Source organism: Papio anubis, chromosome 6, assembly GCF_008728515.1.
Source record: "Papio anubis isolate 15944 chromosome 6, Panubis1.0, whole genome shotgun sequence".
In the NCBI taxonomy this organism is placed as follows: Eukaryota; Metazoa; Chordata; class Mammalia; order Primates; family Cercopithecidae; genus Papio; species Papio anubis.
In genome coordinates this window covers 41,357,469-41,378,989 of record NC_044981.1, presented here as the reverse complement: position 1 = coordinate 41,378,989, position 21,521 = coordinate 41,357,469, and positions in this window count along the sequence as shown.

Sequence of the window (21,521 nt, the reverse complement as noted above, 5' to 3'; positions counted from 1 at the left end):
AAAAAAATTAGCCGGGCCATGGTGGCACGCGCCTGTAGTCCCAGCTACTCAGGAGGCTGAGCCAGGAGAATCGCTTGAACCTGGGAAGGCAGAGGTTGCAGTGAGCCGAGAGCACCACTGCATTCCAGCCTGGTGACAGAGCAAGACTCCCTCTCAAAAAAAAAAAAAAAAAAAAAAAAAGAGGCCGGGGGCGGTGGCTCAAGCCTGTAATCCCAGCACTTTGGGAGGCCGAGACGGGCGGATCACGAGGTCAGGAGATCGAGACCATCCTGGCTAACACAGTGAAACCCCGTCTCTACTAAAAATACAAAAAACTAGCCGGGCGAGGTGGCGGGCGCCTGTAGTCCCAGCTACTTGGGAGGCTGAGGCAGGAGAATGGGGTAAACCCGGGAGGTGGAGCTTGCAGTGAGCTGAGATCCAGCCACAGCACTCCAGCCTGGGCGACAGAGCAAGACTCCGTCTCAACAAAAAAAACAAAAAAACAAACAAAAAAACCAACCCTCTGCTTTCACATGAGGCAGGAAAATAGCGTCTGGAGGCAGGGAACATAAGGCCAATTCACACTTCAGTTATAATGGGAAATATCCTCTCCATAGGTGTACGCCCACCATTAATAACTTTGTAATTGTAACTTTACTTCATCCTCTTCATTTACATAGGGCATACCCCAAGAGGAGGGTATTTAAACTCACAAAAACTCTGTAACACGGCCTTTGAGCCCCTATGCTCATGATCGCTTGCTGTTGAGTGTACTTTCATTTTCAATGAAATCCTTCATTCTTTTCTTGCTTTGTTTGTGCATTTTGTCCAGTTGTTTGTTCAAGATGCCAAGAACCTGGACACCCTCCATCATTAACATATTCTGGTGAGCCAGCCAGGGGAAAGAGGTAAGCCCAAAAGTTTGGGATTCATTTTTCTCCCTTTCCTTTCTGCTCAATTACAGGGGCGCTCTCACACTTTCTTTCTTTCTCTCTCTCTCTCTCTCTCTCCTCCTTCATTTCCAACTTGGGACCCTTGGTGGGCAGCGCCTAAACATGGAAGCAACTGTAGGTTTTTTTTGTTTTTTTTTTGAGACGGAGTCTCGCCCTGTCACCAGGCTGGAGTGCTGTGGCACAATCTCGGCTCACTGCAACTTCTACCTCCCGGATTCAAGCGATTCTCCTGCCTCAGCATCCTGAGTAGCTGGGACTACAGGTGCATGCCATCACGCCCGGCTAATTTTTGTATTTTTAGTAGAGATGGGGTTTCACCATGTTGGTCAGGACAGTCTCGAACTGCTGACCTGGTGATCCGCCCGCCTCAGCCTCCCAAAGTGCTGGGATGACAGGTGTGAGCCACCGCGCCTGGCCTGCAACTGCAGGTTTCTGGCCATGGCCAGTGAAACTAGGGGTTTCCATGTGGAGAAGCCTAACTGCCACTGCCTGGTTCGCTTAAGGAATCTGGGTCTTTTTCATTTTTTTTTCTCTTTCAGTCTTACAGCAGCTATATTCTAGTAGCACCTTGGAAATTGAGGGCAATTGGCTGGGGTCACTCTCCGGTATTGCCTGAAGGCCTAGGAACAAATGGGAATAATCGCCCTGCCCTGAAGGGGTAAGGACCTTTTTTTTTTTTTAAAAATTATTTCCACACTTGGTACCTGATTCCTACCTGCAGTGCAAGTCGGAGCAAACTCACACCTGTTTCAGGGGATTTAAACCTTCTTTTCTTATGATAAATTCTTCCCTTACATACTCTACTGGCTAAGGAACAAAAAGGCCCACCTGCATCCAGCTCTTACTACACTTCATGGCTATTCTTTTTTTTTTTTTTTTTTGAGACAGAGTCTCGCTCTGCCGCCCAGGCTGGAGTGCAGTGGCCGGATCTCAGCTCACTGCAAGCTCCGCCTCCTGGGTTTACGCCATTCTCCTGCCTCAGCCTCCCGAGTAGCTGGGACTACAGGCGCCCGCCACCTCGCCCAGCTAGTTTTTTGTATTTTTTAGTAGAGACGGGGTTTCACCGTGTTAGCCAGGATGGTCTCGATCTCCTGATCCGCCCGTCTCGGCCTCCCAAAGTGCTGGGATTACAGGCTTGAGCCACCGCGCCCGGCCGGCTATTCTTATAAAGTTCATAGCAGGCTCTGGAGGGAACGCATGCAAAGTGGCACCAGTACCCACCTAAGTAACACCAGAGACACCTAGAACTCTAACATTGGACCCCCCAGGAGGACGCTCTGTTGGTCCTGCTCCGTGGGACCTCAAACTGCCAAAGGGGATGCCCTTGGCAGGGGTTTTGAGGTCTAGTGTTAAACCCTCCTTAGAATTTTCTCTCACAGTTGCTATGCTGCTTGGCCCCCGAATCATTTAGAATCTAAAGTTTATTGTCTAATGGGAAAGTGGGATGGTGTTGCATGCATCCAGGCTTTTGTGCTACTGTTCTAAGCAGGTGGCCTTGTTAATGGGTGATGCTCTCCTTTGGTACTGTTTGGCCTCAGTGCTCCTTGGAGCCTGGGGAGGTTTAGCCTTTAAAAATCAAACTGTCCAGCACTTTGGGAGGCCAAGAAGGGTGGATCATGAGGTCAGGAGTTCAAGACCAGCCTGGCCAAGATGCTGAAACCCTGTCTCTACTAAAAATACAAAAATTAGCCAGGCATGATGGCACGCGCCTGTAATCCCAGCTACTCGGGAGGCTGAGTCAGGAGAATCGCTTGAACCTAGGTGGTAGAGGTTGCAGTGAGCCGAGATCATGCCACTGCCCTCCAGCTTGGGTGACACAGCAAGACTCTGTCTCAAAAAATAATAATAATAATAATAAAATCAAACTGCTTTGGCCAGGCACAGTAGCTCACGCCTGTAATCCCAACACTGGGAGGTTGGGGCGGGCAGATCACCTGAGGTCAGGAGTTCAAGACCAGCCTGACCAACGTGGAGAAACCCTGTCTCTACTAAAAATACAAAATTAATAAATTTTAATGATAAATTAATAAAAATAATAAAACTCAAATAAATAAATAAATTAATTAAATTAAATAAAAATAAAACTGCCATGAAGACTGCTTTACCTGAAATTTTGGTTCACAGCCTTCCCTTGGATTATCCATTAGGGCAAAGTAAAACCGTCAAGCTTGTACTGCCATCTCATGGCTAACGTTCCAGATCTTCGTTTATGTGTGTGTATACGTGTCTAGATGTATTTACTTATATATACACTTACTGTTATATGTTGTGTCTACCAAATTGACTTATAAGTAAAAGAGGGCTTGGCCAGGCGTGGTGGCTCACACCTGTAATCCCAGCACTTTGGGAGGCTGAGGCGGGAGGCTCATGAGGTCAGGAGTTCGAGACCAGCCTGATCAACATGGCAAAACCCTGTCTCTACTAAAAATACAAAAATTAGCCAGGCACGGTGGTGGGCCCCTGTAATCCCAACTACCCGGGAGGCTGAGGCAGGAGAATCGCTTGAACTCAGGAGGCAGATGTTGCAGTGAGCTGAGGTCGCGCCATTACACGCCAGCCTGGGTGAGAGAGCAAGACTCCTGTCTCAAAAAAAAAAAAAAAAGGCGGACTCATAAATTAAGTAAATATGTCTAAATAATTTTCAAGTTCACTTAAGTATAACTTTACTAAACTAGCCAGCTTTAAAATTATTGGGGGAATAAAAATTAAAAGGCCTTCAGATTTGTCAGCATAGGTTTTGTCTAAATTTTATGTTTGTCCTTGCTAGATATTTTTTTTTTTTTGAGATGGAGTCTCACTCTGTCACCCAGGCTGGAGTGCAGTGGCCAGATCTCAGCTCACTGCAAGCTCCGCCTCCCGGGTTCACGCCATAGGCGCCCGCCACCACGCCCGGCTAATTTTTTTTGTATTTTAGTAGAGACTGGGTTTCTTTTTTTTTTTTTGAGACGGAGTCTCGCTCTGTCGCCCAGACTGGAGTGCAGTGGCCGGATCTCAGCTCACTGCAAGCTCCGCCTCCCGGGTTTATGCTATTCTCCTGCCTCAGCCTCCCGAGTAGCTGGGACTACAGGCGCCAGCCACCTCGCCCGACTAGTTTTTTGTATTTTTTAGTAGAGACGGGGTTTCACCGTATTAGCCAGGATGGTCTCGATCTCCTGACCTCGTGATCCGCCCGTCTCGGCCTCCCAAAGTGCTAGGATTACAGGCTTGAGCCACCGCGCCCGGCCAGAGACTGGGTTTCACCGTGTTAGCCAGAATGGTCTCGATCTCCTGACCTCGTGATCTGCCCGTCTCGGCCTCCCAAAGTGCTGGGATTACAGGCTTGAGCCACCGCGCCCAGCCTGTCCTTGCTAGATATTTTAAAATGTCAGTGTTAATTCAAGTTGAGAGCTTGGAGTTGCCTGCCTCCATTGAGATAAATGCATATCTGATTGCTTCCTCTGGAGAGCTAATCAGAAACTCAAAAGAATGCAACTGTTTGTCTCCCACCTGTGATCTGAAAGCTCCCAAGTCTCCTCACCTCCAGTTGTCCCACCTTTCTGGACCAAACCAATGTTTGTTTTACATACGGTTTAGTTTTTGTTTTTTGAGATGAAGTCTCCCTCTGTCACCCAGGCTGGAGTGAGTGGTGCCATCTCAGCTCACTGCAACCTCCGCCTCCTGGGTTCAAGTTGTTAGAAACGCTTGTTCCCCGGAGGCTGGGCGCAGTGACTCATGCCTGTAATCCCAGCACTTTGGGAGGCCGAGGCAGACAGATCACAGGAAGTCAGGAGTTCCAGACCAGCCTGACCAACATGGAGAAACCCTGTCTCTACTAAAAATGCAAAAAATTACCTGGGCATGGTGGCGCCTACGTGTAATCCTAGCTACTCGGGAGGCTGAGGCAAGAGAATCGCTTGAACCTGGGAGGCAGAGGTTGCGGTGAACCGAGATCGCGCCATTGCACTCCATCCAGCCTGGGCAACAAGAATGAAACTCCGTCTCAAAAAAAAAAAAAGTTGGCCGGGCGGGGTGGCTCACGCCTGTGATCCCAACACTTTGGGAGGCTGAGGCAGGCGGATCACAAAGTCAGGAGATTGAGACCATCCTGGCTAACATGGTGAAACCCCGTCTCTACTAAAAAAAAAAAAAAAATTAGCCGGTGGGTGGTGGCGTGTGCCTGTTATCACAGCTACTGGGGAGGCTGAGGCAGGAGAATGGCACGAACCCAGGAGGCGGAGCTTGCAGTGAGCCGGGATCACACCACTGCACTTCAGCCTGGGTAACAGAGCGAGACTCTGTCTCAAAAAAAAAAAAAAAAAAAAGAATGTTACTACAGGTCTTTTTTTTTTTTTTTTTTTTTTTTTTTTTTTTTTTTTGAGTCGGAGTCTCGCTCTGCCGCCCAGGCTGGAGTGCAGTGGCCGGATCTCAGCTCACTGCAAGCTCCACCTCCCGGGTTCACGCCATTCTCCTGCCTCAGCCTCCCGAGTAGCTGGGACTACAGGCGCCCGCCATCTCGCCCGGCTAGTTTTTTGTATTTTTTAGTAGAGACGGGGTTTCACCGTGTTCGCCAGGATGGTCTTGATCTCCTGACCTCGTGATCCACCCGTCTCGGCCTCCCAAAGTGCTGGGATTACAGGCTTGAGCCACCGCGCCCGGCCTACTACAGGTCTTTGAATAAATTTTGCTTCTAAGAGAAGTTACTATTTATTCCTAATTAGATGGGGAGGAAAGTCTTTGAAGAGGAACCTCTACTTTTTACAATAGCGATTCTCCTGCCTCAGCCTCCCAAGTATACGGGTGCTCGCCACCACGCCTGACTAATTTTTATATTTTTAGTAGAGACAGGGTTTCACCATGTTGGCCAAGCTGGTGTCTAACTCCAGACTTCAGATGATCCGCTCACCTCAGCCTTCCAGAGTGCTGGGATCACAGGTGTGAGCCACCGCGCCTGGCCGAGGATGGCATCTTTGATGTGAATAAGCTTTTCCCAAATGCACAGATTAAGACTTCTACTGTCATAAAACTCTTATCTTTCTATATTTTTTCTTGCTTATGCCTCTGAACAATAAAAGTGGAAAAGGCATCTGTTATGTGCACTAATGGGGTGTACTTTTATTTGTGAAGGAGTTTGGAGACAACTTTATAGATGGATAACCTTATACTTTAATAGATAAAAAATGAAGGCCCAGTATAGGTAAAAAACTTTAGTGAGGCTGGGCATGAGCATGGTGGCTCACGCCTGTAATCCCAGCACTTTGGGAGGCCAAGGCAAGCGGATCACCTGAGGTCAGGAGGTTGAGACCAGCTGACCAACGTGGTGAAACCCCATCTCTACTAAAATAATTAATTAATTAATTAATTAAATAATTAAAAAGTAGCTGGGCGTGGTGGCGCGCCTGTAATCCCAGTTACTCGGGAGGCTGAGGCATGAGAATCGCTTGAACCCGGGAGGCAGAGGTTGCAGTGAGCCAAGATCGTGCCACTGCACACTCCAGCGCATGCCACAGAGCGAGACTTGGTCTCAAAAAAAAAGTATTCCTCATGATGGCTTCTATAGTAAATTCTACTGTAAAGGCTACAAGTTACACAATAGACTTTAAATTCTCTTGTGAAAGTTATGATAGAATTGGCTAAACAGAGAAGTATCTGTGCAGCTGCTGGCACTTGTGGCCTATGGAGAAATACATCACCTGAAGATTATAGAAATTCAGTGGTACGGAATTAACAGAGTGACTGCTTAGTCAAGTGAGTAAACTTTTTTTTTTTTTTTTTTTTTTTTTTTTTTTGGCGGGGGCTCGCTCTGTCGCCCAGGCTGGAGTGCAGTGGCCGGATCTCAGCTCACTGCAAGCTCCGCCTCCCGGGTTTACGCCATTCTCCTGCCTCAGCCTCCCGACTAGCTGGGACTACAAGGCGCCCGCCACCTCGCCCGGCTAGTTTTTTGTATTTTTAGTAGAGACGGGGTTTCACCATGTTAGCCAGGATGGTCTCAATCTCCTGACCTTGTGATCCGCCCGTCTCGGCCTCCCAAAGTGCTGGGATTACAGGCTTGAGCCACCGCGCCCGGCCTAACTTTTTTTTTAAGACAGAGTTTCGCTCTTGTTCCCCAGGCTAGAGTGCAATGGCACCATCTCGGCTCACCGCAACCTCTGCCTCCCGGGTTCAAGCAATACTCCTGCCTTAGCCTCCCGAGTAGCTGGGACTACACGCATGCACCACCACGCCTGGCTAATTTTGCACTTTTAGTAGATCAACATTCTCCATGTTGGTCAGGCTGGTCTTGAACTCCCAACCTCAGGTAATCTGCCCGCCTTGGCCTCCCAAACTGCTGAGATTACAGGCGTGAGCCACCGTGCCCGGCCATGAGTAAACGCTTTATCTAGCTCATTCTTTGATCTATGTGATTTTAGGTGGTTTGGTTTATGGGGAACCTGGGTAAGGAGCATACTCCAAACTCTTGGCATCATCCTCCCAATAGTCAGAATAATAGTCTCCCTGGTGTGCTGTATTCTCTCAAATGTTTTAAATGCTTGCATGCAGCCATCTCTAGAATGTCAAATGGTCTTTCTTCAACTGGAATAACAGGAGCTAAAAAAATGTGCAACCATGAGGACATCGTAACCTATAATTGACGTGCTGAGATCGGAAACCCAAAATGATGGTAACTGAGAGTGGCGCTAAGGCCCTAAGTTTTGGTCACACTCTCACCTAAATGACAGCCTAACCAAAAAGGGGGAATTTTTTAAACAAAATTATGGGAGGCCATTGTTTTGGACTAGGCTCATGCACTAGGCCCCAACAAACCAAACCAAAATGGAGTCGCTCATGCTAGGACTTTAAGGAAACACATAGATTCTAAAACAGACCAGGTTTAGTTTTTTCTCTCCTGCAAATCTCTATGACAAACATTTCTTTCTTTCTTTTTTTTTTCTGAGATGAGTCTCACTCCCTCGCCCCCAAGGCTGGAGTGCAGTGGTGCAATCTCAGCTCACTGCAACCTCCACCTCCCAGGTTGGAGCAATTCTTCTGCTTCAGCCTCCTGAGTAGCTGGGATTCCAGGTGTGCACCACCACGCCCCGCTAATTTTTTTGTATTTAGTAGAGACAGGGTTTCACCATGTTGGCTGGGCTGATCTTGAACTCCTGACCTCGTGATCCACCCGCCTCGGCCTCCCTAAGTGCTGGGATTACAGGTATGAGCCACTGCGCCTGGTCGATATAACAAATATTTCTAACAGCATAGGTATCCACCCCCTGCAGTTCCCATTAAATGTTTTAACCAAATTCATTTCCTCTTGCCTAGAGACCATCAGGCTTCAGCTGATCATGCAACAAAGGTTCCAGCCAGTTCCAAGTGAAGACACCACCCCCGGCCCTCAAAAAGCTACCCTGCCTCCACTAGACAGAGCAGGGTGAGAGTTCCATGATCCCCAATAGGTAGGGACCGTCCCCCAAGCCAGCATGAAGCAGTTACAGAAAAAAGACCATGTGTCCCTCTGTCTCCCATAAAGATTGATGGAGATCACATCTCAGGGGGCAGATGAGGCAGGAAAATAGGGTCTGGAGGCAGGGAACATAAAGCCAATTCACACTTCAGCTGTAACAGGAAATATCCTCTCCCTAGGGCATACATCGTTAATAACTTGGTAATTGTAACTTTAAAACTTCATCCTCTTCATTTACATACGGCGTTCCCCAAGTAGAGGGTATTTAAACTCACAAAAATTCTGTAACAGGGCTTTTGAGCCCCTTTGCTCATGCTCACTCCCATACTGTGGAGTGTACTTTCACTGTCTTTTTTTTTTTTCTTTTTTTTGAGATGGAGTCTCGCTCTGTCGCCCAGGCTGGAGTACAGTGGCGCGATCCTGGTTCACTGCAACCTCCACCTCCTGGGTTCACGCCATTCTCCTGCCTCAGTCTCCCGAGTAGCTGGAACTAGAGGCACTGCCACCATGCCTAACTAATTTTTTGTATTTTTAGTAGAGACGGCATTTCACCGTATCAGCTAGGATGGTCTGGATCTCCTGACCTCGTGATCCGCCTGCCTCAGCCTCCCAAAGTGCTGGGATCACAGGCGTGAGCCATCACACCCGACTCATTTTCAATAAAACCCTTCATTCCTTCCTTAATTTGTTTATTTTGTCCAATTGTTTGTTCAAGATGCCAAGAACCTGGACACTTTCCACTGTTAACACACGGACAAAGTCCGGGGCCGGGAATGGGGGTGCTTGGTGTCCTTGCTATTCTTTTTTCTTTCTTTCTTTTTTTTTTTTTTTGAGATGGAGTTTTGCTCTTGTTGCCCAGGCTGGAGTGCAATGGCACAATCTTGGCTTACTGCAAACTCCACCTCCCAGGTTCAAGCAATTCTCCTGCCTCAGCCTCCCGAGTAGCTGGGATTATAGGCATGCACCACCATGCCCAGCTAATTTTTTTTTTTAATCTTTTTACCAGCTAATTTTTTTGTATCTGTAGGATCAGAGTGAGCCCAGGGTTTCACCTTGGGGTTTCACCATGTTGGTCAGGCTGGTCTCGAACTCCCGACCTCAGGTGATCTGCCCACCTTGGCCTCCCAAAGTGCTGGGATTACAGGCGTAAGCCATCACACCCAGCCGTGTCCTTGCTATTCTGTGGCTCACCATCATCATAAATTCATTGTTTGGTTTGGTTAGTATATGTTCACCAGAGGAGACAGTTTCCCCTCCCAGATTTCTCTCCCAAAGATAAGACTCTGGACAGAAAGTGGATTCAGGTAGATGTCACCCAACCTCTCCATACCCTGCCCATCTTTGTTCTGGCTTCAAAAAGTGAATTAGGGAATTTAGAACAAAGGAGCCTCCTCTCCACTAACCCTTTTATTGTCTATAGAATCTCAGAGCTGGAGGAACCCCAAAGATGTGTAATCATTCTTAACTGTTTATTTTTAGCACACAGACTGCCTTGAATGGGGCTGTCCATGCCCAAGTAATGAAACCTTGGGCTCACTCTGATCCTACAGATGCATCTTTGGCAACAGGTTTAGAAAGCCTGGATTGGGGCCGGGCATTGTGGCTCATGCCTGTAATCCCAGCATTTTGGGAGGCTAAGGCAACGGATCACCTGAGGTCAGGGGTTCGAGACCAGCCTGGCCAACATGGCAAAACATCATCTCTACTAAAAAATACAAAAATTAGCTGGGCGTGGTAGCAGGTGCCTGTAATCCTAGCTATTCAGAAGGCTAAGGCAGGGAGAATTGCTTGAACCTGGGAAGCAGAGGGTGCAGTGAGCTGAGATTGTGCCACTGCACTCCAGCCTAGGTGACAGAGTGAAACTTTGTCTCAAAAAAAAAAAAAAAAAAAAGGCCGGGCGCGGTGGCTCAAGCCTGTAATCCCAGCACTTTGGGAGGCCGAGACGGGCGGATCATGAGGTCACGAGATCGAGACCATCCTGGCTAACATGGTGAAACCCCGTCTCTACTAAAAAGTACAAAAAACTAGCCAGGCGAGGTGGCAGGTGCCTGTAGTCCCAGCTATTCGGGAGGCTGAGGCAGGAGAATGGCGTAAACCCGGGAGGCGGAGCTTGCAGTGAGCTGAGATCCGGCCACTGCACTCCAGCCTGGGCAACAAAGTGAGACTCCATCTCAAAAAAATAATAATAATAAATAAATAATAAAAAATAATAGTAATAATTTAAAAAGCCTGAATTGGAGAATTACAAGTAAACCCACTCTTTATTTTACAGAATATTCTGGGGAAAATTCACTCCACTACCCTTAGATTTTTTTTTTTTTTTTAATCTCATGTTAAATTATCTTGTCTGGGCGTGGTGGCTCATACCTGTAATCTCAGCACTTTGGGAGGCCGAGGGGTGCAGATCACTTGAGATCAGGAGTTCCAGACCACCCTGGCCAACATGGCAAAGCCCCATCTCTACTAAAAATACAAAAAAGATTAGCCGGGCATGGTGGCATGTGCCTATAGTCCCAGCTACTTGTGGGGGTGAGACACGAGAATCGCTTGAACTGAGGCAGCAGAGATTGCAGTGAGCCGAGATCAAGCCACTGCCCTGCAGCCTGGGCGACAGAGTGAGATTCCGTCAAGTGATTCTCCTGCCTCAGCCTCCTAAGTAGCTAGGATTACAGGCACGCACCAACACACCCAGCTAATTTTTTTTGTATTTTTAATAGAGATGGGGTTTCACCATGTTGGCCAAGCTGGTCTCCAACTCCTGACCTCATGATCTGCCTGCCTCGGCTTCCCAAAGTGCTAGGATTACAGGTTTGAGCCACCTCGCCCGGCCTTAAAAATGCATTCTTGGTCTGGCGTGGTGGCTCACACCTGTAGTCCCAGCACTTTTGGGGGCCGAGGCGGCGGATTACTTGAGGTCAGGAGTTGGAGACCAGCCTGGCCAACATGGTGAAACCCTGTCTCTACTGAAAAGACAAAAATTAGCTGGGCATGGTGGCAGGCGCCTGTAATCCCAGCTACTTGGGAGGCTGAGGCAGGAGAATTTCTTGAACCCAGGAGGCAGAGGTTGCAGTGAACCAAGATTTTGCCATTGCACTCCAGCCTGGATGACTGAGGGAGACTCTGTCTCAAAAAAAAAAAAAAAAAAAGGAAAAAAAAAGGCGGGGTGCGGTGGCTCACGCCTGTAATCCCAGCACTTTGGGAGGCCGAGGTGGGTGGATCATGAGGTCAGGAGTTCGAGACCAGCCTGACCAACATGGTGAAACCCCATCTCTACTTAAAAACAAAAATTAGCTAGGTGTGATGGCATGTGCCTGTAATCCCAGCTACTCAGGAGACTGAGGCAGGAAAACTGCTTGAACCTGGGAGGCAGAGGTTGCAGTGAGCCAAGATCATGCCACTGCACTCCAGCCTGGATGACAGAGTGAGACTCTGTCTCAAATAAAAAAAAAAAAGAAAAGAAAGAAAGAGAAAGAAAAAAAGTCTGGAGAATGAAGAGTGATATTAAATTGGAATAATAACCAAGATGATACGGGAATAATTTCTTTGTCACTGTCTACAAATGAATTGGCTATATATACAATATTTGAAACGTTAAGTGGCTTATGTCAATTTATTATTTTTCCCTTTATTATTACTTTCTTTTCCATTTGTTTTGTGTGGGAAAGGAATGCTGAAGGAGGTAATAGGGTCACTCTTTTTTGAATTAAAAATTTTTTTTTTTTAAACAAGGTCTTGCTTTGTCACCTAGGATGGAACACAGTGGTGTGATCATAGCTCACTGCAGCCTTGAACTTGCAGGCTCAAGCAATCTTCCCACCTCAGCCTCCTGAGTAGCTGCCATTATGGGGGTGCGCCACCATACCTGGCTTTTTTTTTTTTTTTTGGTAGAGATGAGGTCTCACTGTGTCGCCCAGGCTTGTTTCAAACTCCTGGACTCAGCGATCCTCTTGCCTCAGCCTCCCAAAGTGCCTGGATTACAGGCATAAACCACCTCCCCTGGCCTGTTTGAACTCTTGTTTACACATTATTCATTGATATTTCAGTAGGTAGAATATTGTATCTAATTATATCTATTGTATCTTCTTTAATTATTGCCAAAATGTACCAAATAATTGCAATCCTTCATCTATAAAGTGTCCATGTCCTGACCACTAAAATATATTAAAACTCCTTTTTATTTTACTTAATTCGTCTCCATAAATTTTATTTTATTTTTGTAGTGACATAATCTCACTTTGTTATCCAGGCTGGTCTCAAACTCCTGGGCTCAAGCAATCCACCTGCCTCAGTTTCCCAAAGTGCTGGGATTACAGGCATGACCACCATGCCTGGCCATCTCTCTGTAAATTGTAAATGACCCAAATCTGAGGCCCTGGGCCACAGAAAAGATCACAGAATATAAATCAATTTACTGTTTGACTTCATTGAAAATAAGAATAGGTCCAGCCTGGCCAACATGGTGAAATCCTGTCTGTACTAAAAATACAAAAATTAGCCGGGTGTGGTGGTGCACACCTGGAATCTCAGCTACTCGGGAAGCTGAGGCAGGAGAATCACTTGAACCTGGGAGGTAGAGGTTGCAGTTAGCTGAGATCACGCCACTGCACTTCCCTGGGCGACAGAGTGAGACTCAGTCTCAAAAAAAAAAAAAGAAAAAAGAAAAGAAAATAAGAACATTTAAAATACGGACACATTATTTGGAATTGGCTGAAAAGACTAAATTCTTCATTCCCAAACGTATGACATGTTTGCAAAAAGACTTCATCTTGGCAATGTGGCTATAACTGGACTAATTCCAAGTCCTACTTGAGGACACATTAAAATCCTGCAATTGTGAACTATGTAGATACAATAACTGCAAATGGGAGACATCCTGGTTGTTTTGATGTTTTTTTTTAAGACAGAGTCTCACTGTGTTGCCCAGGCTGGAGTGCAGTGGTGCGTTCTCGGCTCACTGCAAGCTCCGCCTCCCAGGTTCATGCGATTCTCCTGCCTCAGCCTCCCGAGTAGCTGGGACTACAGGCGCCCGCCACCATGCCCAGCTAACTTTTTGTATTTTTAGTAGAGACAGGGTTTCACTGTGTTAGCCAGGATGGTCTCAATCTCCTGATCACGAGGTCAGGAGTTCGAGACCAGCCTGGTTGATATGGTGAAATTCCATCTCTACTGAAAAGTACAAAAATTAGCCAGGCATGGTGGTGTGTGCCCATAGGTCCCAGCTACTCAGGAGGTGGAGGTTGCAGAGAGCTGAGATCGTGCCACTACAGTGTAGCCTAAGTGACAGAGTGAGACTCCATCTCAAAAAAAAAAAAAAAAAAAAAAAAAGGCGGTTTTATGGAGTGCTAACCTCCAGTAAGATCTCTTCAGTACACACAGATCGGTTCACTGAGCTATTATTATTTAACATAAAAATGATATGCTATTTCAGGCCCTGATAACAGGCTAAGCATTGTTTATTGAAACAGGTGATGTAGCACACACCATCACATCTAAAACACCAAGACTGGGCTGGTGAGTCCAGGTGACCCTTGAACAACTTGGGGGTTAGAGGCCCCAACTCCCCACACAGTTGGAAATCCATGTGTAACTTTTTTTTTTTTTTTGAGACCGGGTCTTGCTCTGCTACCCAGGCTAGAGGTGCAATGGCATGATCTCAGCTCACTGAAACCTCCACCTCCTGTGCTCAAGTGATCCTCCCACCTCAACCTCCCAAGTAGCTGAGACCACAGGAATGCACCACTGTGCCTGGCTAATTTTTCTATTTTTTTGTAGAGATGGGGTTTTGCCATGTTGCCCAGGCTGGTCTCAAACTCCTGAGTTCGAGAGATCTGCATGCCTCAGCCTTTCAAAATGCTGGGATTACAGGCATGACCCACTGTGCCCGGCCCCGATATATAACTTTTGACTCCCCAAAAATTCAACTACTAAGAACCTACCATGGACCAGAACCCTTACCTATAACATAAAATCGATAATACATATCTTTTTTTTGAGAGACAGACAAAGTCTCACTCTGTTGCCCAGGCTGGAGTGCAGTGGCATGATCTTGGCTTACTGCAGCCTCTGCCTCCCAGGTTAAAGCAATTCTCCTGCCTCAGCCTCCCAAGTAGCTGGGATTACAGGCGTGTATCACCACATAGGCTAATTTTTGTATTTTCAGTAGAGACGGGGTTTCACCATGTTGGCCAGGCTGGTCTTGAACTCCTGACCTCAGGTGATCTGCCCGCCTCAGCCTCCCAAAGTACTGGGATTACAGGGGTGAGCTACCGCGCCCGGCCAGTAACACATACCTTGTACACGTATTATATAGTGTAATCTTACATTAAAGCTATAGAGGCCGGGTGCGGTGGCTCATGCCTGTAATCCCAGCCCTTTGGGAGGCTGAGGCAGGTGGATCATGAGGTCAGGAGATCGAGACCATCCTGTCTAACACAGTGAAACCCCGTCTCTACTAAAAAATACAAAAAACTAGCCGGGTGAGGTGGCGGGCGCCTGTAGTCCCAGGTACTCGGGAGGCTGAGGCAGGAGAATGGCGTAAACCCGGGAGGCAGAGCTTGCAGTGAGCTGCGATCCGGCCACTGCAGTCCAGCCTGGGAGAGCGAGACTCTGTCTCAAAAAAGAAAAAAAAAAAAAATGCGCTTTTCTTTCAAGATCAAAAAATAAGGGGAATTTTGTTCATACTTGGAACTATAGTGATGTAGGGCTGCAGTCAACATCTGGACAGCATAAGTCTCCACACTAGAGGGGAGTGTGGGGCTCCCATTCACAGGACAAACCTCATGGTTTGCAGATTTATGAGATAATTTTCTGGCAGGCATTCAGTCAAGTGTCTTATTCTAACAAATATAATTAAAACAATTTTCTCTCTCTTTTTTTTTTTTTTGTAGACGGAGTCTTACTGTCACCCAGGCTGGAATGCAGTGGCAGGAGGTTCAAGCAATTCCCCTGCCTCAGCCTCCCAAGTAGCTGGGATTACGGATGCACGCCAACACACCAGGCTAATTTTTGTATTTTAGTAGAGATGGGGGTTTTACCAAGTTGGCCAGGTTGATCTCGAACTCCTGACCTCGGGTGATCCACCCGCCTCAACCTCCCAAAGAGATGGGATTACAAGTGTGAGCTCCCACACCCGGCAAAACAATTTTCTGACAGATGGAAGCTGAAATTGTGAAGAGCATCTTTTCCTAACTTGCATAAAGAAAGATCTATGGAAATGCCACCTAGCAGTCTCTAAGTAAGGAGAGGACCCTGCCTCCTAGGACCTGCCCTTTCAAATGAATACGGAAGCCCTGATGCAGCACTCCTGAGATTTTACTATCTGAGCCTGTTTTTTTTTTTTTTCCAGAGTTTTGCCTATTGCCCAGGCTGGAGTGCAATGGCATGATCTCGGTTCACTGCAACCTCCGCCTCCCAGGTTCGAGTCATTCTTCTGCCTCAGTCTCCTGAGTAGTTGGGATTACAGGCATGCGCCACCATGCCCAGCTAATTTTTTGTAACTTTAGAGATGGGGTTTTACCATATTGGCCAGGCTGGTCTCGAACTCCTGATCTCGTGATCCACCAGCCTTGGGCTCCCAAAGGGCTGGGATTACAGGCGTGAACCGCCACGCTCCGTCATCTGTGGTTCTTTTAATCATTGAACTGGAAAAAACTGGCCTTGTGGTCTGTCCATCAGTCCTCGTGGTTCTAGTTGATGGAAGTCTCCAACAGAGATGGAGCCATTCTGCCGTTTATGTTTCTGAGGACAAGACCTTGACCCAATGTAAATTCATTGAAGTCTTTTCCCCTCTTAGGACAACACCCTGGGTTTATCTTGGTGAAGTGAGTTCTAGCTGTCTCTTCTTAAGGACCGTGAGAGATGTTTGCTAAGCATGCAGACTCCCAGTTCTCAGAGCAAGTCTGAGGTAGGCCGAGACATCCGTATGTTTAGCAAGTGTTCTAGGCGACTATCATGTCCAGGTGAGTTGAGTTCAGAATTGTGTTCTAATGAGGCTTCTGATAGGACTGAAATCAGGTTGAGTGCAGGCAGTACCCTTACCTGATTATACCTGTGCCCTATACATTTATACAAATAGAAAACTTTTAAAAACAGAGGTTCTTTTTACAATTTCACACTTTATTACAGGCAGGTTTTTTGTTTCGTTTTGTTTCTTGAGACAGGGTCTCAGTCTGTTACCCAGGCTGGAGTGCAGTGATGTGATCAGTGTATATCCACACTTAAGGGGAATGCGAATGGGAGACATCCTGGTTGTTTTGGTGTTTTATTCGCTTTTTAGAGATGAGGGTCTGTGTTGCTCAGGCTGGACTGGAACTCCTGGACTCAAGTGATCCTCTCAAGCCACCTCCCAAGTAGCTGGGACTACAGGCATGCACTGCACATGGCTTGTGTTTTGATTCAGAACAGGTAGAAATTCATCTGTATGAATTTCTGGATATCAGGTAAATTAATTTCTTTTTTTTGTTTGTTTTTGTTTTTGTTTTTTTTTGAGGCGGAGTCTCGCTCTGTCACCCAGGCTGGAGTGCAGTGGCCAGATCTCAGCTCACTGCAAGCTCCGCCTCCCGGGTTCCCGCCATTCTCCTGCCTCAGCCTCCCGAGTAGCTGGGACTACAGGCGCCCGCCACCTCGCCCGGCTAGTTTTTTTGTAATTTTTAGTAGAGACGGGGTTTCACCGTGTTAGCCAGGATGGTCTCGATCTCCTGACCTCGTGATCCGCCCGTCTCGGCCTCCCAAAGTGCTGGGATTACAGGCTTGAGCCACCGCGCCCGGCCGAGGTAAATTAATTTCTACCTGTTCTGAATCAAAACAAAAACAAGCCATGGTTGGGAAGGGGTATAGGAAAGTGGGAGGCAACACCCAAGTTCGAAAAGGCTTGTGTGGTGGGGAGAAAAGCCGCACGCCTGTAATTCCAAAACCTTGGGAGGCCGAAGTGGGAGGACTGCTTGAGCCCAGGAGTGTGAGACCAGCCTGGGCAACATAGCAAAACCCCATCTCTACAAAAAAGAAAAAGAAAACGAAACAAAAAACAGAAAAATAGTCTGGGCATGGTGGCTCATGCCTGTAATCCCAGCACTTTGGAAGGCCAAGGCAGGTGGATCACCTGAGATCAGGAGTTTCAGACCAGCCTAACAAATATGGTGAAACCCTCTCTCTACTAAATATACAAAAATTAGCCAGGCGTGGTGGCACGCACCCACCTGTAGTCCCAGCTACTTGGGAGGCTGAAACAGAATTACTTGAACCCGGGAGGTGGAGGTTGCAGTGAGCCAAGATTGCGCCACTGCACTCCAGTCTGGGTGACAGAGTGAGACTCCATCTCAAAAAAATAAAAAGAAAAAAACCCAGAAAAACTTAGCTGCACATGGCAGCGTGCACCTCTGTGCCTGTAGTCCCAGCTAGTTGGGAGGCTGAAGTGGGAGGATCGCTTGAATCTGGGAGGTTGAAGTTGCATTGAGTCATGAGGCAACAGAGAGTGACCCTGTCTCAAAAGAAGAAGAAGAAGAAAGAAAAAAAAAAAGCTGGGCGTGGTGGCTCACGCCTGTAATCCTAGCACTTTGGGAGGCTGAGGCGGGCGGATCCCAAGGTCAGGGGATCGAAACCATCCTGACTAACACGGTGAAACCACATCTGTACTTAAAAAAAAAAAAAAAAAAAAAAAGTATCCAGGTGTGGTGGCAGGCACCGGTAGTCCCAGCTACTCGGGAGGCTGAGGCAGGAGAATGGCGTGAACCTGCGAGGCGGAGCTTACAGTGAGCCGAGATTGAGCCACTGCACTCCAGCCTGGGCGACAGAGCAGACTCAGACTCCAAAAAAAAAAAAAAAACAGAAAGAAAAAACCCCGGAAAGTCAGGTTTCCTGCATTCTGCCTTTCTAGGCAGGGCCAGAATAAGCTGCTGCCGGGTGGGCTGGGTGAAGAGCTAGTGAGTGTGCAACAAGCCTGGCCCCTGGGAGGCAGAGAAGGGACTCACCACACAGTTACCACAGGTCAAAGAGCAAAGCAGTGACAATACTGCCTGCCCTCAAGTTTGGGCCAGGGATTGGGCCACGCGGCCAACACCTCAGTAAAGTTATTTTATTTATTTTTTTTTTTGAGATGGGGTGTCCCTCTGTTACCCAGGCTGGAGTGCAGTGGTGTGATCTTGGCTCACTGCCACCTCCACCTCCCGGGTTCAAGCAATTCTCCTGTCTCAGCCACCCAAGTAGCTGGTATTACAGGCATGCACCACCATGCCCAAGTAATTTTGTATTTTTAGTAGAGACAGGATTTCTCGATATTGGTCAGGCTGGTCTCGAACTCCTGACCTCAGGTGATCCGCCCACCTTGGCCTCCCAAAGTGCTGGGATTATAGCCGTGAGCCACTGCACCTGGCTCGGGGGTTAGATCTTTACCTTGTCCAATTTTTTTTTTTTTTTTTTTTTTTTGAGACGGAGTCTTGCTCTGTCACCCAGGCTGGAGTGCAGTGGCCGGATCTCAGCTCACTGCAAGCTCCGCCTCCCGGGTTTACGCCATTCTCCTGCCTCAGCCTCCCGAGTAGCTGGGACTACAGGCGCCCGCCACCTCACCTGGCTAGTTTTTTGTATTTTTTAGTAGAGATGGGGTTTCACCGTGTTAGCCAGGATGGTCTCGATCTCCTGACCTCGTGATCCGCCCGTCTCGGCCTCCCAAAGTGCTGGGATTACAGGCTTGAGCCACCGTGCCCGGCCCAAATTTTAAAAATTATTGGCTGGGTACAGTGGTTCATACCTGTAATCCTAGCACTTTGGGAGGCCAAGGTGGGTGGATCATTTGAGGTGAGGAGTTCAAGATCAGCCTGGCCATTATGGTGAAACCCCGTCTCTGTTAAAAATACAAAAATTAGCCAGGCATGGTTGTGTGTGCCTGTAATCCCAGCTACTTCGGAAGCTGAGGCAGGAGAATCACTTGAACCCGGGAGGGAGAGGTTGCAGTGAGCCAAGATTGTGCCAGTGCACTCCAGCCTGGGTGATGGAGTGAGACTCTGTCGCAAACAAATAAAAAAGTATTTAAATAATTTTTTCTTTTTTAGACATAGTCTCACTATGTTGCCTTGGTTAGTCTTGAACTCCTGGGTTCAAGCGATCCTCCAGCCTTTGTCTCCCAAAGTGCTGGGATTACGGGTGTAAGCCTCCACACCTGGTATACAAAAAATAAAATTTTAAAATTAGCCAGGTACAGTGATGCATACCCATGGTCCCAACTATTCAGGAGGATCACTTGAGCCTGGGAGGTTGAGGCTGCAGTGAGTCATGATCACGCCACTGCACTCCAGCCTGGGTGACAAAGGGAGACCCTGTTCCAAAAAAGAAAGGTGGGGGGAAGGGCCAGGCCTAGTAGTTCATGCCTGTAATCCCAGCACTTTGGGAAGTCAAGGAGGGTGGATCACTTGAGGTCAGGAGTTAGAGACCAGCCTGGCCAACATGGCGAAACCCCGTCTCTACTGAAAATACAAAAATTAGCTGAGTGTGCTGGTGGGCACCTGTAATTCCAGCTACTTGGGAGGCTGAAGCAGAGAATCACTTGAACCCAAGAAGCAGAGGTTGCAGTGAGCCAAGATTGTGATATTGCACTCCAACCTGGGCAACTGAGTGAGAGTCTGTCTCAAAATAGAAGACCCAAAACAAAACAAAACAAAAATCAATGAAGCTCTGGGTACAGAAGTCAGGCCCCTAAGTGCTGTTAGTGATAGAATGGGGGAATCAGAGACTGGCCACCAAATCCTAGACAGTTCAGGGGGCAGCAAACAGATCCCTGCCCTGGGTGCCAGCCCTCCCACCTCACCCCCAGCCATCTTCTATGCTCAAAGTCCAGGACAAGACCTGCATCTAGAATGGAATCTCACTGCTCACCAGCCCCTTTATCAAGGGGAACATCAGTCCTGGAGACACGGAGGTGCAAGCTGGAACAAGACAGTATCATTTTCTCAGGACCTGGCGTCATCCTCAATAGCCAAAGGAGAGAAAGATTCCATTCTGTTCCACTCTATGGCCTTGGCTGCCCTAACCTGATGGAGGGGGAGAGGCTGGGACCAGGCAATGAGGGGGCCCCTCACTCCCAGTTTGGTCCCCAAAGCCGCTGCACTGGACGCAGGGAGGCTTCAGCAGTGTATCCTTCCTACCCACTGGGCCCGGCCAGGAAGTGTGAGGTAGAGTTGCAGTGTGGGTGCTCACAGGACATCTGGTGCGAGCACAGCGACTTGCTGTCATTCTTTCCTTCCAAGAAGCCACAGCTGCTTCCTATTTGCCTTTTAAGAATCTTGGTGGTGGTTAGGCCAGGTGCAGTGGCTCCCACCTGTAATCCCAACACTTTGGGAAGCCGAGGTGGGTGGATCACAAGGTCAGGAGTTCAAGACTATCCTGGCCAAGATGGTGACACCCCATCTCTACTAAACATACAAAAAAATTAGCCTGGATGGTGGCAGGCGCCTGTAATCCCAGCTACTTGGGAGGCTAAGGCAAAAAATTGCTTGAACCCAGGGGGCCGACACTGAAGTGAGCCAAGATCGCACCACTGCACTCCAGCCTGGGCAACAGAGTGAGATTCTGTCTCAAAAAAAAAAAAAAAAAAAGAATCTTGGTGGTGGTGACAGGTTAAGGCCAAGAAACCAAACCAGTTCGATATGACTCACACTGTCAGTGCCAGGGGTTGGGGGAAGAGACCCTGGCAGCTGTGACAAGTGAAGTACCATGGATTTTCAATCTGAACACCAGTGTCTACGTCCCAGCTATACCACTCCTTAACAGCAGGACCTTGACTCCAAGCATATCACTTGATTCTAGCCTGTTTTCTCCTCTACACAATGAGGCTAACAGCACACCTCACAAGAGTGTGGTAAAAGTTAAAGCACTGTGAATACATACAACTGTCATCAATACTGTACCAACTGCCCTGATCCCTGCCTTCAGGACAAACTGGGAGGTGCCTGAGCTTCCCACCCCTTCTCCCTAGAGGCCAGCCTCCCTGCTCCTCCCCCAGCCCTGAGGAACATGGTGTGACCAGGTGGTGTTGGGAGCCTGGTGTCCTCTCAATTGCACTCCAGGTACGACAGCTAGGAACATCAGAGTGATCAAGTGTGGTCATCAGAGAACAAGGTTCAAAACCAACAGGCAGGGCCAGGTGGAAGTAGGAGCAGGGGCGGGAGCTGGCCGGGCAAACA